Source organism: Pteropus alecto, unplaced genomic scaffold, assembly GCF_000325575.1.
Source record: "Pteropus alecto unplaced genomic scaffold, ASM32557v1 scaffold226, whole genome shotgun sequence".
NCBI lineage: Eukaryota > Metazoa > Chordata > Mammalia > Chiroptera > Pteropodidae > Pteropus > Pteropus alecto.
The window spans coordinates 2,401,915-2,414,634 of record NW_006440132.1 but is presented as its reverse complement, the minus strand read 5'-3'; the positions used below and the strand labels follow the sequence as shown (position 1 = coordinate 2,414,634).

General features: G+C 45.1%; 1 protein-coding gene across 1 annotated transcript in view; it reads right to left on the bottom strand.

The window, feature by feature from the left end:
* Positions 1-12,021, bottom strand: part of BRINP1 (BMP/retinoic acid inducible neural specific 1) — a 171,576-nt gene extending 159,555 nt beyond the window's left edge. Inside the window, exon 1 of the mRNA XM_006917088.1 lies at positions 11,630-12,021. The gene's annotated coding sequence lies outside the window, so the exon portion shown is untranslated. The remainder of the gene's footprint in view (positions 1-11,629) is intronic.
* Between the last annotated feature and the right edge of the window lie 699 nt (positions 12,022-12,720).

Here is a 12,720-nt window from a genome sequence, read left to right as displayed (position 1 = left end):
CGTTAGAGAAATATTAGGAAATACAGGTAGGTCTTAAAGGGAGAATGAAATTCACTCTTAACCTATCACTCAGAGATAACCACTTAAATATTAACATGCATCTTATAAAATAGTCTTGCTAAACATATACGTTTTAACTTAATAGTTCGACCAGAAATATGTCCCTGTCAATAAATGTCATGAGTGTCATATACTGAGCAGTTATTACATATGAGGCATGTCGCTAAGTGCTTTATATATATGTGATACTCATGGTCACAACGAAACTGCCAGAAAGGTAGTGCTGTTAGCCCCATTTTTCAGATCACGTTCCCTGTCTTTATCCCACTTTCTAACTTATAAATGTGCTCCTCTATTATCATTCTTCACGACTTAGATATTCCATTGTATGTTTTGTTCTGTTGTTTCTTTTCTCATTTTCCTCAAACACTCTGATAAAGTTCTTTCCTCGCACACCTGTATGCATATAATTAATTTACTTCTAGAATGAGGGATTTCTTAAAATGGAAGGATTTGCACCTTTTTAAAAACATCTATAGATAGATGGAGATAATGATTGTGACCGATACCAGAATAAAGATCTGATCTCTACTCTAAGACGTCACCTCTTCTTCTACTACGTCCCCTTGATCACCTCACTACAGCCACACTGGTCTCCTCACCGTTCCGCTAACACACCAAGGGCAGTCCCATCTCATCAACCTCATCCTTGCTGCCATCACCTGGAACGCTCTTCTCCTGGATGCCACCTTGCTCTCTCCCTGACTTCCTGTAGATCTCTGCCCCAATGACAGCATCTCAGTGAGGCCTTTCCTTGTCCACCTATACAACAGCAAGGCTGCTCCTGCCATGCCACCTGCCATCTCTATCACACTTGCCCCGCTCTGACACCCTGTATGTTTACTTGTTTATTTATTATCTTCAGCTCCAAGAAGGCAGGGACAAGTCGGTTTTGTTCACTGCTGTAGTTACAGCTCATTGAACAGTGTCTGGCACAGAATAAGTGTTCAATAAACAATGTTTGTTTGTGTGTTTGTTTTTTAAATGAAAAAATGAAAGTCGCATTTCCTAAAAGGCTGTATTCAATACAGATTTCCACCAATGTCACATAAGAGTGTCTTTTTTGCCTTGTGTTCTTGCCAAGACTAGATGCTGGCATTAAAAAAAAAACTGATGATGCTATATAGCATTTCACTGCTATTTTCACTTATTTGATTACTAGAGAAGCTGAATATTTTGGCGTTTTTTAAATAGGTTTATTTGGACAAGCGTATCCCCCATTCCATTTTTAGCTGGAAGTCCCAGTCCCAGATAACATTCCAACAACAGATGATTTTATAAACATATCAAGGGTCATGTTCCACTAATAGATATGGAGAACTTTGCCTTGCACATTTCCTCCTGTATCTATTGTTCTTCTTTCTCCTCCCTCCCGATTCTCCACTACATTCAACATTCCTTTCTTTATACGTGTGTGTGTGTGTGTGTGTGTGTGTGTGTGGACAGAGAAAGAAATATCAGATATATATATATCTTTTGCAACATCTAGCTGTCACAATTCATGTCACCTCCATCCTGCTACTTCCCGAGCTGCTTTTAAAAGTGTTACTGTTACCAGAGGTGGCTTTGGTGATTCTATTCCCAAGAAAAGTAAGATCTTAGCTCTGGCCCAGAGTTAGAAAGTAGCTTATTCTATGATGACTTGTCCTAGTTTCAGCAGCACTTGAACTTCCACAACTTAAGGGTGCAAATAAGCATGTGAAATTAAGGTTTCCTACCGAGGCATGTGAAGTTAAATTACTATTTTAACTGGCTATGAAGTTGGCAGCCAGAAAGCACCGGAAGAGGGTAAGATACTTGGGATGTCGACAGATAAAGAAGGAGAGAAAGAAAAATGCAAGTTATTAAGATTTAAGAATCCTCCCCTCATTGGTGCCATTTATAAAATCTCCTGAAACATGTAATATAGATGCCTTTCTCATATAGATGTATACAGGACTAGGATTCAGGTCAGGGCCTTCATGACAGAATGGTCAAAGATGTGCAACAATGGACCTGACCTAAAACAATATGGACCGAGCAGCAATAATCAACCTTGATTCTGGGAGGTCACCAAGTTGCTAAGAGCTGGATGATGCCTTAGAGAGGTGGATGGAAGGAGGGCAGTTCCATGAAAGAACGTTACATTTAGTGTCCGAAGATATGGTTGTGAGACCTGATGCTGTCACTTACTGTATAATAAGTGACAAATCCTTTGGGCAGATCCTTTCTCCTCTGAGCCACAAGCTCCTCATCAGGAAAAAGGGGAGAATAATTTCAACTTCGGAGTGTGACTGTAAAGGGTAAAGGAGATAAACATGTTACGATATGCAAGCACTTGGTAAAATAAATGGTAACGATGCAGAAGAGGGGAATCGTGAGAAGGATGATAAACACGGTTCACACAAGAGCAAGTGGCATGCTGTCAATCAGCGGCTCTTTCACAGGCACTGACTGAATACCCTGGTCTTACGGAGTAGAAAACCAAATCAAGAGGTACAATGACATAGGCTGCAGGGAGCTAGTGCACTAGAATCAACTGAGATACAGTTTGGATCTTAAAGAGAAAAAAAGTTCAGATCTAAAAATAATAAGAGAAAGTCGAACTGGACTATGATGAAGATTGTGCTCCGATGGCTGAGGATGCTATGCCTACATCTAGTTTCTGACCCACGGTAATATGGAGAATAAAAAAATCTGGCTCAGTCATTTGACATCTTGCTGTGCCTTTTCCTACTCTCTCAATCTCTCCCCTAACTGCTGGCATCACGCTGCCATGCTGGGGGACAGGAAATTGGTAAAAATAACTAAGAAAGTTCATTTGCAAGGTAGCACCTCAAACCTGATAATAATCTCTTTCCTACAGGACAGTTCTAGTTGGAGAATATACCTGGGGTCATGGGAAACCTTTCATCTAATGTAACAGTGTATTCATAATAAAAAGTAATAACAGTTAACGTTTATATAATGTTCATGATCTTCAGGCACTTATCATATAAACTCATTAAATTCCCACAATATCTCTATGAAGGGTTACTTCTGTCATCCTCATTTTACAGATGAGGAAACTGGCACAGGAACATCAGGTAATCAGGCCAAGGTCACAGAGCTAGCCAGTGGCAGAGCGGGCATTCAAACTCCGGCATGCAAGCTTTCAAGCACTACAGTTTCAAGTCAGACACGAAGAGTCCAGATCTTTGACACATCACTGACTCAGCGTGTGGCCCTGGACAAGTGGTATCACTGCACTGAGGCTTGGTTTCCTCATCTCAACGAATGAAGGATGTACCGCCTGTGCATGAGCCTGTCAAGAATATTCAACAAGATATCTATATTAAGTACCCGTTAGAGCACGAAGAACACATGACATGCTTGACACATACACTTTCACACTCCAAGAATGGATTTATAATTGTGACATTTCAGCCATCTCTAAATATTGTGGGTGAAGATCCTTCCATAACACCCTCAAATCCTATCCCTGTGCTCTGCTTAAACGTACAATTCCCAGGAATGAGAGGAGAGGGCAGGTAAAATTGTGGCTGACCCGGTAATATTTCCAAGAATCACCTATAAGGCTTCAGCGGACTTTGAATGATGCTGTCCTGTTGACGTGCACTCAGAATGAAATTCTTTATGAGCCCTCTCAGCCCTTCCTTGCCTTGGCCATCTCTGGCAATGGCAACTGACGAAGACTACTTCATCTCAAAGAGTCGTACCTCCAAAATTTGTCCCAGCAGAAAAACTCCTGCCGGGTGATCTGTTTTTCAATCTTTCCCCTACATTCCTAAACATATCAAAGCCCTGATTTTATTTTTTAACAGCCCCTGTGCTTTGTGCAGACATTTTTATACTGCCAGCCAAGGCTCCTTGTTGTTCCTTCCCCTGTGAAGTGACTATAAACTCAGAGCCCATCAAATTCCCTGAGAAATTTAGCTTATCCCCTTCCATGTAAACTGAAACATACTTACTTAAGGCAGATGTCTCTGTCACAGCTCTCGGAAGGCTCTTCCAGGTTTATCTTGGGGTTTCTGGAGTCTCTAGGAATTCAGAGTTTCAGCTACATTTGTGGATGGCTAATTCTTAGAATGGAGACGTGAGAGCTGACCCCTCGGAAATGTGGGTCCTCTAAAAAGCAAACGTATCCTAGATGGCTGCCCTTCCAGCACCTGAAGCAGCTTGTAATCTGCAATTCAGCTGCTCCACATTATCCCCAAGATCCATTATTTCTCATAGAGGCTCCCAGTGGCTCATCTGCAGGACCTCTGAAAGGCTAAATAAATTATATCTTAGAAACGCCCCCAGGCCCGTATTGGGTTAACTCTTACAAAGGGTTCTAGCTGTTCAGATGGGTCATTTACTTGGAGCCCCGCTGCTCTAACCTTACCAGTGTTCACAAAAATGATTGCATCTTGCTTTTGTTAATTGTCTTATGAATCTACCTCCTCACCCTTGGGGGCATACTGTCTCTTAGCTGTTCGCAAGATGATCCCAACATCGCCGTATGCAGCTCTGCACCCGTGAGAAACGTCTCCGCAAACGGAGAAGGGGATTTGTTCAGAAGGATATATTTCGTGTCCTCACCAGGCTTTCAATTCCTATGTGTGTCCTCCACGGTAGAGGAGACAGGCCGGGTAATTTACCTCTCTTAACTTTCTCGCAGTCTATTTAGTCTCTTCTTAAGTCCACCTGCAATTTCTAAAAGATAGTTCCTTGGAGAGACAAAGATCCCCTTCACCCTCATATGAAAAAAAAAAAAAGAAATTAATTTCACTTTTCCTCAGCCTCATTATCTTCTTAATTGTATTCTTTGCCCCCTCAGTAGCAAGGACTGTCTGTGGATTTCTAGGCAGCCTTTTCAGGCGACTGCGTTCCAGAAGAACAGTGGTTTACATGCTACCACTTAATCACTTTGATACGAAGAATTACAATAGCAGCACATCTCTCCCACGCAGCCACCCTGTCTTGAGCCACCATCTGCGCCCTGAGGTATGACTTCCTCTAGATTTGCTCATTTTTGAGAAGACATCTAAACCTTACGATGAAGCATGGTCATCGTGCTTGTGTCTCTCTCTGCTTTTACAAGCACTCGTCATGCAACATTTCCAAAGAGCTGAGCCAACCCCTCCAGTGAGATGGGCCCTGGTTTGGTCCTTCTCAGTTTGCAGAAGGCGAGCCCAGGGAGGGGCAGATATACTCAGAAGGTGAGCCGGATATACAGAGATAGCAGCCAGGATTAAAATCAGGTGCCCTGAGTCCCTGTGCTTGTATTACATGAAATTTAGAATTAATAGAAATACAAAATGAAAAGATCCAGGCTCTGATCCCTAAGGCCTTGTAGCCATGGTCACCCTCCCTCATCTCATCACCATTACCACCTCTGTATCTTCCTCCAATCTTACACTTCCCCAAACTCTCACAGACCTTCTGAAATGACAATTATCAGTCTACTATAAATGATAATTAGTTATGAATTTGCAGATGTCCTCTATTAGATTGCCAGCACCTAGCAGGATTCATCACCATACCCTCTAAGGCATTTTGTTCAAGGCCTTTCCCAGACAAGAAATGCAACAAATATTTGCTGATCCAAACTGATTTCGGCTTTCATCCTTTTTCAGCAGACTCGTTCAATTACCTTCTCCCCCGGGTATTCATTCCCTTCTTCCTTTTCTATCCATCTCCCCTCTTCTGGTTTCTCCTTCTCCCTTTTGATTTGGCTGTTTCCAGAGTGTGTAGCACTCAGAGCAGGTAAGATTTGAAGAGTTCATTGAAATGACTGATAAAAAAATGGACACGATGAAAACCCGTCAAGAGTATTTGATAACGAGTTTCTGTCAATCTCCGCACTCTCCCGGGCTCAGTCCTCAGACGACCTGCCTCCCAAAGAGGGAGATTTCAAGGGAGAGCTATTTTGACTTTTTATTCCCCCATCTTGCACAGGGCCTTTGCGATCTGACCCCTGCCTACCTTCCTTACTGTTAGCTCATGACCTTCTCTTTCTCATTCTAAAGTTTCAGCCACCCTATCCCTAAGATTTCCTAAGCTTGCCCTTGTTTAGTAAGTTCATCTTTGTTCTTCTCTCTGCCTTTAATATTCTTCCCCCATGAAATCACTTGGCTGGTTCCTTCAATTTAAATCTCAGCTCCAATGCCACCCTTCAGGGAAGTCTTTTCCTAACCCCCCTATCTAAATGTATACCATCTACATTCCTTTCTAGCCTCTTATCCCAAAATATTATTTCAATGACATTTACTATTGTATGAAATTACTATGCTTATCTCTTTGCTGATTCACTTATTATCCATCTCTCCCCACTAGAATACAGAGCTCCATGAAAACAGGACCAAGTTCATGATACGTTTCTAATGTCTAGATCTGTGCTGTCCAAAACCGTAGTCAACTAGCCACAAATAACTAAATTAAAATGAAAATTAATAAAAGTTAAATAATATTAAAAATGCAGTCCATCATGTGGTTAGTAGCTACCATGTAGGACAGCCCGGAGAACATATCCATTATCACAGAAGATTCTAATTGACAGGATTGGTCTGGAGTGATGCTTAAAAAATAGTAGACACCCAGATAAATATTTGTTGAACAAGTGAATGAATGAATGTCCCTTTTTAATCCTCACTCAAGGATTTCAGGTCACCTACCCCCTTACGAAGCTTCTAAACCCTATAAATGAGATAAACCAGGGAATGCCCATAGGACAACATCTGCTTGATGAGGGCACAAATGGATGTTATGGGAGACAAGGTGATGAAAATGGGCCCATCTAGTCTAAAAGGGAATACTTGTTGTGGTGATATGATCACGTTTCCATACTATGTGGAGAGCTGATAATTGGAAGAGAATTATACTTCCATTGTATGATTTCAGAGACTTATGAATAAAAGGCAGATTTAGGGTCAAGGTTGCAACAAAGCTCTTTCTATACAGCATAGGCTGGTTTGTGTGGTAATGAGTTCGCTGTTGCTAAAAGTCCTAAAAGTGAGACCGAGTAGCCATGTGTTATGGATATTACAAAAAGGATTCTTGAATAAGGAGAAAGGTTTGGCGATTGAGAAATCTGAAAACAATAAGATTCTTTGATTCGACGACCTCAGCTCCTTCATAACACAATTCAAAGAGTTAATATATGCCCCTAGCTATTTCTAGCATCTGCTGAACAACCCAGTCCTATTGGCCATCCACAGTGGTTACCATTAAGTCAGTACTACACTGGGAAAGAGCAGGTACAGAAGCAAGGAGGACTTAAGTTCAAATCCTATCTCTGTCGGTTATGTGACCTTGGACTAGGGACCTAGCCAATGTGAGTTTCACTTTTCTCTCCAGCATAAGGAGCTGTAAAAGGAGCCTCACTGGGTGAGAAGAAAGGAAAACACAGTAGGCTAATGCTCACTTCATGTACGACATAATTTTACCTTCATGTACAACATAATTTTGTCATTGGTATCCCAATATTGTAGGTATAGGTGGCACAATTTTGAAGACATGATTGCATTGTTTTGAATGACTATGAAGCAACTATCAAAGAGAGAGAGAGATGTTGAGAGAGAGAGAGAGAGAGAGAGAGAGAGAGAGATTACAGATTATGTTGAGACTGGAAAACAGCAATAGCGAACATTTACAGAACAGCAAATATGTGTCAAACCTACTATGTGTCAGTCCTTAGGGATAAAAAGATGCTTCTAAGAAGACCATATGAAAGAGGGTAAGCTAGACATATACCCACAGAACCATAAAACAGGGCAACCAGAGACACAAGTTAAAATAGAATTCCAGAAAAAAATCATATGAGAGAACAGGGTAGAAAGAGATTCATTCTAAAGTAAGATGTGGGGAAGACTTCTTAGAAGGGTCATTTGAGCTGGATGTTGAAATATGGGTAGGATTTTAAAAAGCAGAGGCTGAAGTTGGGAGATGGAGGAAAAATAAAGGTAATCCTTGCAGAAGGATGAGAGTGGAAAACAACGAGGGGGATTATTTGGGGGATGATATTTGAAGCCTTATCCTCTTCATATGACCCCCACCTTGTCTTTAACATGATGACCAGGACGTCAGTGGCCAATTTGTTAATCCTTGGATTTTAGCGAAGGGGATGCAGAGAGAGAAGAAGGGCAGGTGGCCTGTTCAGGTGATATGTATTAGTGGTTTTGTCTAAGGAACTGGGAGGGGACAGACTAGAGGATACAAATAAGAAAGTGTCTCTTTACACAACTGAAGGCTCCTTGGGCAAAGACTTTTCCAGATAAATAGAGGACTTTGTGGTCAATAGCATAAACTCTTGCAAGCACCAAGAAGATGTTTTATTTGGACTGACCAGGGGACAGTGTTTTTAAGGTCCCCACTTGTACTGTTTCAAATAAATGCAGTGTGGCCTCAGCTGGGCCATCTAAACTCAACGAGGGCCCAGGAGCTGATTTGAGATCTCTGAGCTGTTTCTCCTTGGTTGAAATGGAGTCACAGCTCCCCCTTCTGGGAGCTAAAGTGCCATTCAGCCCCGGAAAAGCCTGTGTGGAAAAAGCTCTATTGCAGATGGGCCCGAAACCCCCATTTTTTATTCAGTGCTCGCCAGCACCCCAAAACGCACACCTAGGAGTCTGGGAGCCGTTTTGTGTAGGCCTGACTTCGACTTCTCAAAAGCCTATCTTTCATAGGGCTTTATATTTCTCCGTCCATGTGACTACGAGTCCCAGTCTTCGTGTGCGTGACACCTTTATATAGGGGAACACGATTTGGTGTGGAGGTTGCAATTCTCTTTGGGGAATACAGCAAGTAGGAAAGGTTTCTGGATCTGTGTGTGCACATGTCTGTAAGAGTGCGTGTATGCATGCGTGCTTGCACATGTTCCTGTGAATGTGATATGTATAATTGTATGAGGGCAAGATTCTCATTAATAGAAAGAAATTAATTTGCCCGAAGTATTTGAATTAGTGGATGCACAGTGTGCACTTGGCTCTATGGTAAGCAAAGTATCCTTTAACGAAGAGCTCAGGTACAGTTCAGATGCTCTGCTAGCTACCAGTCATAGTAAGTACTGGGTTCCTGCCTGCGTGTAATGCTCTGAAGGCACTGGAGAAATAACATATGCTCTGTGTGTGCATGTCTGTCTGTCTGTCTGCCTGCCTGTCTGTCTGTCTGTCTAGAGAGGAGACTGACTGAGGCTCTGGACTCCTTCTCTCCGGGGTCATGTTTCCAGATGGAACAGCTTTGAAATGCATCTCTGAAATGAGAAGTTTGATGAGGGAAGATAAATGATTGTTTTGGGTGGGAGCGCAGTGGCAAGATCTAGTCCCTGGGCGGTATGGCGGAGTGGAAAGGATATTGATCTGGGTGTCAGACATCACAGGTTCTAACCCTGGGCATACCATCAAGTCGCTAGAGAATTTGGGGGAATTCTCATTCCCTCTCTGGGCCACAGAATCCTGTCTGTCTGTTCTTTAATATTCCTTCCAGATTTGATTGTCTATGAATGGAAAAAGAGAGGAAATGAGAGCAGTTCTTTACCTGAGGTCTCCTCCTCTGCCTTCACACCCCCACCCGAAATGAACTTGAGAGCTCTGTTCTGATGGGAGCTTCTGGAAACAGATTCTTTGTGGCCTTGTGTAGGCTTCAGTCTGTGGTATCAGCCTCCGGCCAGAGGATGGTGTATCTGCCAGTGCCTGCAGGTAGCACCGTCACCCACCCACCAGGGCAGGTTCCTGCAAACACATGTTTGCTTTTCTCTCTCCCCAGCAGGTACATATACACATACACATAAATAATTTTTTAAGACAAGTATATTTCTACTTTATTTTCCCCAAAGGCCTTTGACATGGCCCTTTTCCAGCCAGGGTAGACAAGAGGCTGCGTCCCAGCATCTCAGCCCTTTTCCTCCCCGAGCCTTGTTGCCTGAGAGCAGAACGGCTGCCTCTTACCTTGGAAAAGTAACAGCTGCTGAATCTGGAAGCCATGAACAGCAGTAAAACTCAGCATTTTTTTGCTGAGTAGGGCAAGCCTTTAAGAGGCAGCCAGGAATCAAATCAATGGCCGGTTCCAGAGTCCAAGCCCGGCAGGACCTAGCCAGGGTGGCCAAGGGGCTTACCTCGAGAGCCTCCTAGGAGGCGGAGGAAAGAGGGACTTGACCTGAACTCTCTTCCTTACCAAGATTCTTTCTACTACCCCCATGCCCTTGGCAGTATTTTGGAGCCAAGCCAGATGTGAGGTGTATATTGACGGCAGGACAGCAGTTTAAGTGAATTACTGCCATATCCTGCCATGAGTTCCCCACCCACAACCCACTCCAAAATTGTGGGTCTCCCTCAATACTGAAACACACACACACACACACACACACACATACACACACACACTGCCTCTCTGCCTTCTCCCAGTACCCTCCTAACTCCAGGGGAGCCATGAGGAGGCACAGTTTAGGAAGAGATTCTCTTGGGGCTTCCAAGCCTGTCTAAAATGGGGAAGGAAAGAAGGAATCTGACTCAGGGAAGTGCCCCATCCATCGTCTTCCATATTACCCAGAGTTTCCCCCAAATGGAATTTGTAGGAATTTGAGATCCTGTGTAACTATGATGGATGAGCAAGTCCCTGAGGACTCTTCCTCCTTTTCCTTTAGGGGGATCCACGCAAACTTGCCCAGATCCTCCCCAAAAGCACCATAAGCAGAAGGTGCTGTTATGCTGTACCATTACAAATGGAGAAGCAGGGTAGACTCTCTACCAGACTTGTCAAGCCCCAGATAAGGAGCCCAGTGCTGACTTCTCCCTTTCTCTGTCACTGACTACCCAGTGACTCTAAATTCCCATCAGAATCTGGAGTCTGCCTCGTGTAGAATTTAAAGTGACAGCATCTCATTGCTTCAAGGTTTGGCCATTTCTCTTTTATATTAAACGGTGAGTCCAAGTGTAGCAGGTCTCCGTCCTTTGGAGAAATTTTCCTTAAGGGTATCAATATTGGGCTAAATAAGGTGCCATTCTTATCCCCATAATCCTCCCAAACCCCAAGCCCAGAGCCCCAAGAGGAAGTCCACAGCGGGTTTCCCAATGGCTACGTGATCCTATAGTAAGGATCCCATTCCGTGTAAGCTGGAGAGACCTAATTAAAAAGGCACACAAGTGCACACATACAAACACATACGTACAAACATGATCACACACACTGCGTCTTAAATAGGTTATAGGACCTCTCTTCACCCCTCCCCTACACACACACACACACACGCACACGCACAGACACATCACAAACACAAGCATCGAACGCAAACGACGCTGCACACGCAAACACACACCAGAACCACATCAAGTTCCAACCATGGTACACACGTCGGGAGCGCGCGGGGAGCACATATGCCACTTACTAAAACCTGCGTTTAACCCTTTACACTCAAGAATACAGAGACCCTCCTCTCCCCCCCAACCTTTACCCGGGAACCTGAGAGGACTTGAAGGCAGTGGGGTGGCGAGAGAAGCGCGGAAGGGTGCAGAGAGGAAGGGGGGGCGGGGCGGGCGGGGGCGCCCCGAATGCGGCCCCGGGCGGTCTCCAAGGGCAGATGGGCTGCGAGGCGCTGCGCCCGGCGCCGCCTTACCTGGAGTCAATGTCCGTCTTCGGCGGAGAGCTGCGGGCGGACGCTTTTTATTCGGCTCGGTAGGAACTTGGGAGAGCCCTGCGTCCAGCTCGCATACCGGGAACGGCGCGGGGACTGCAGGCTTGGGGGTACCTGGCTCCTAGCAGCCTGGCTCATACTCAGCCGTAAAGTCCCCTTGGCTGGTCCCGAGGACAGGCATGAATCCAGGCTCCGAAAGGCGGTCACTACTCCCTCTGTCCCCCGGCTCTCTGGCTCTCGCTCTCTCGCTCTTCCTCTCTCAATCGTTCGTTCGCCTGCGCTTTCCTCCACCCCCCGCGCCAGATCAGTTCGCAGCCGTGGGGACCGGGAGCGAGGCGGCGAGCGAATGGAGAGGGAAGTCCAAGTGCGCCGCGGTCTCCGGGCGGGGAGCAGCGGAGGCCGGGCTACGCGGGGGGAGGGACTTACCCGGAGACGGGCGAAAATGAATGGGGGAGCGACTGCCGCGGGGCGGGGAGGGAGGAGCCCGGAGCCGGGGTTTATTCTGAGGAGTGTTTTGTACATCTTTAGGCGGAGGTGGAGAAGGGAGAGGAGGAGGGGGGAGGCCTCCTTGGAGGGAGGGGCGGCCTGGATGGGCCGAGGCTGAGCCACTGGGGAGTCTCGTGGGTCTGGGGATAGGGTGGCGTGCCACCGTGTATGAGCACCCAAAAGGACTGCGAAGCCCCGCATCGTGGTGTTCTTAAGCGTGTCTGTAGCTGCGTGCGTCGCGAGTATCTGACTGTTTCTCGGTATGCGGGTGCTTGCGTGTCTGTGTGTATCCATCCAAGTGTGATTTTTGTCTGGGGAAGTGCCCGTGTGGGTCCGTTTGTATCTGTGTGTCTCTCTGTGCGTATTTAAGACTGTTTGTTTCTCTGTGTATGTAGGCATGAGCCCACGTAACCTCCCAGAATTAAGCAAGTGCTTCTCTACGTGGGCAGGATGTAGAAGTGAGAAGCTGAGAGGACGCAAAGTTCTCTCGATTGAACCAGAAGCAGGGAAGAGGCGAGGGTAAGGAGCTACGGCAGTATTATAGAGAACCAAAGACTCAGAATTTAGCCTGAGATCTAGGCTGAGGT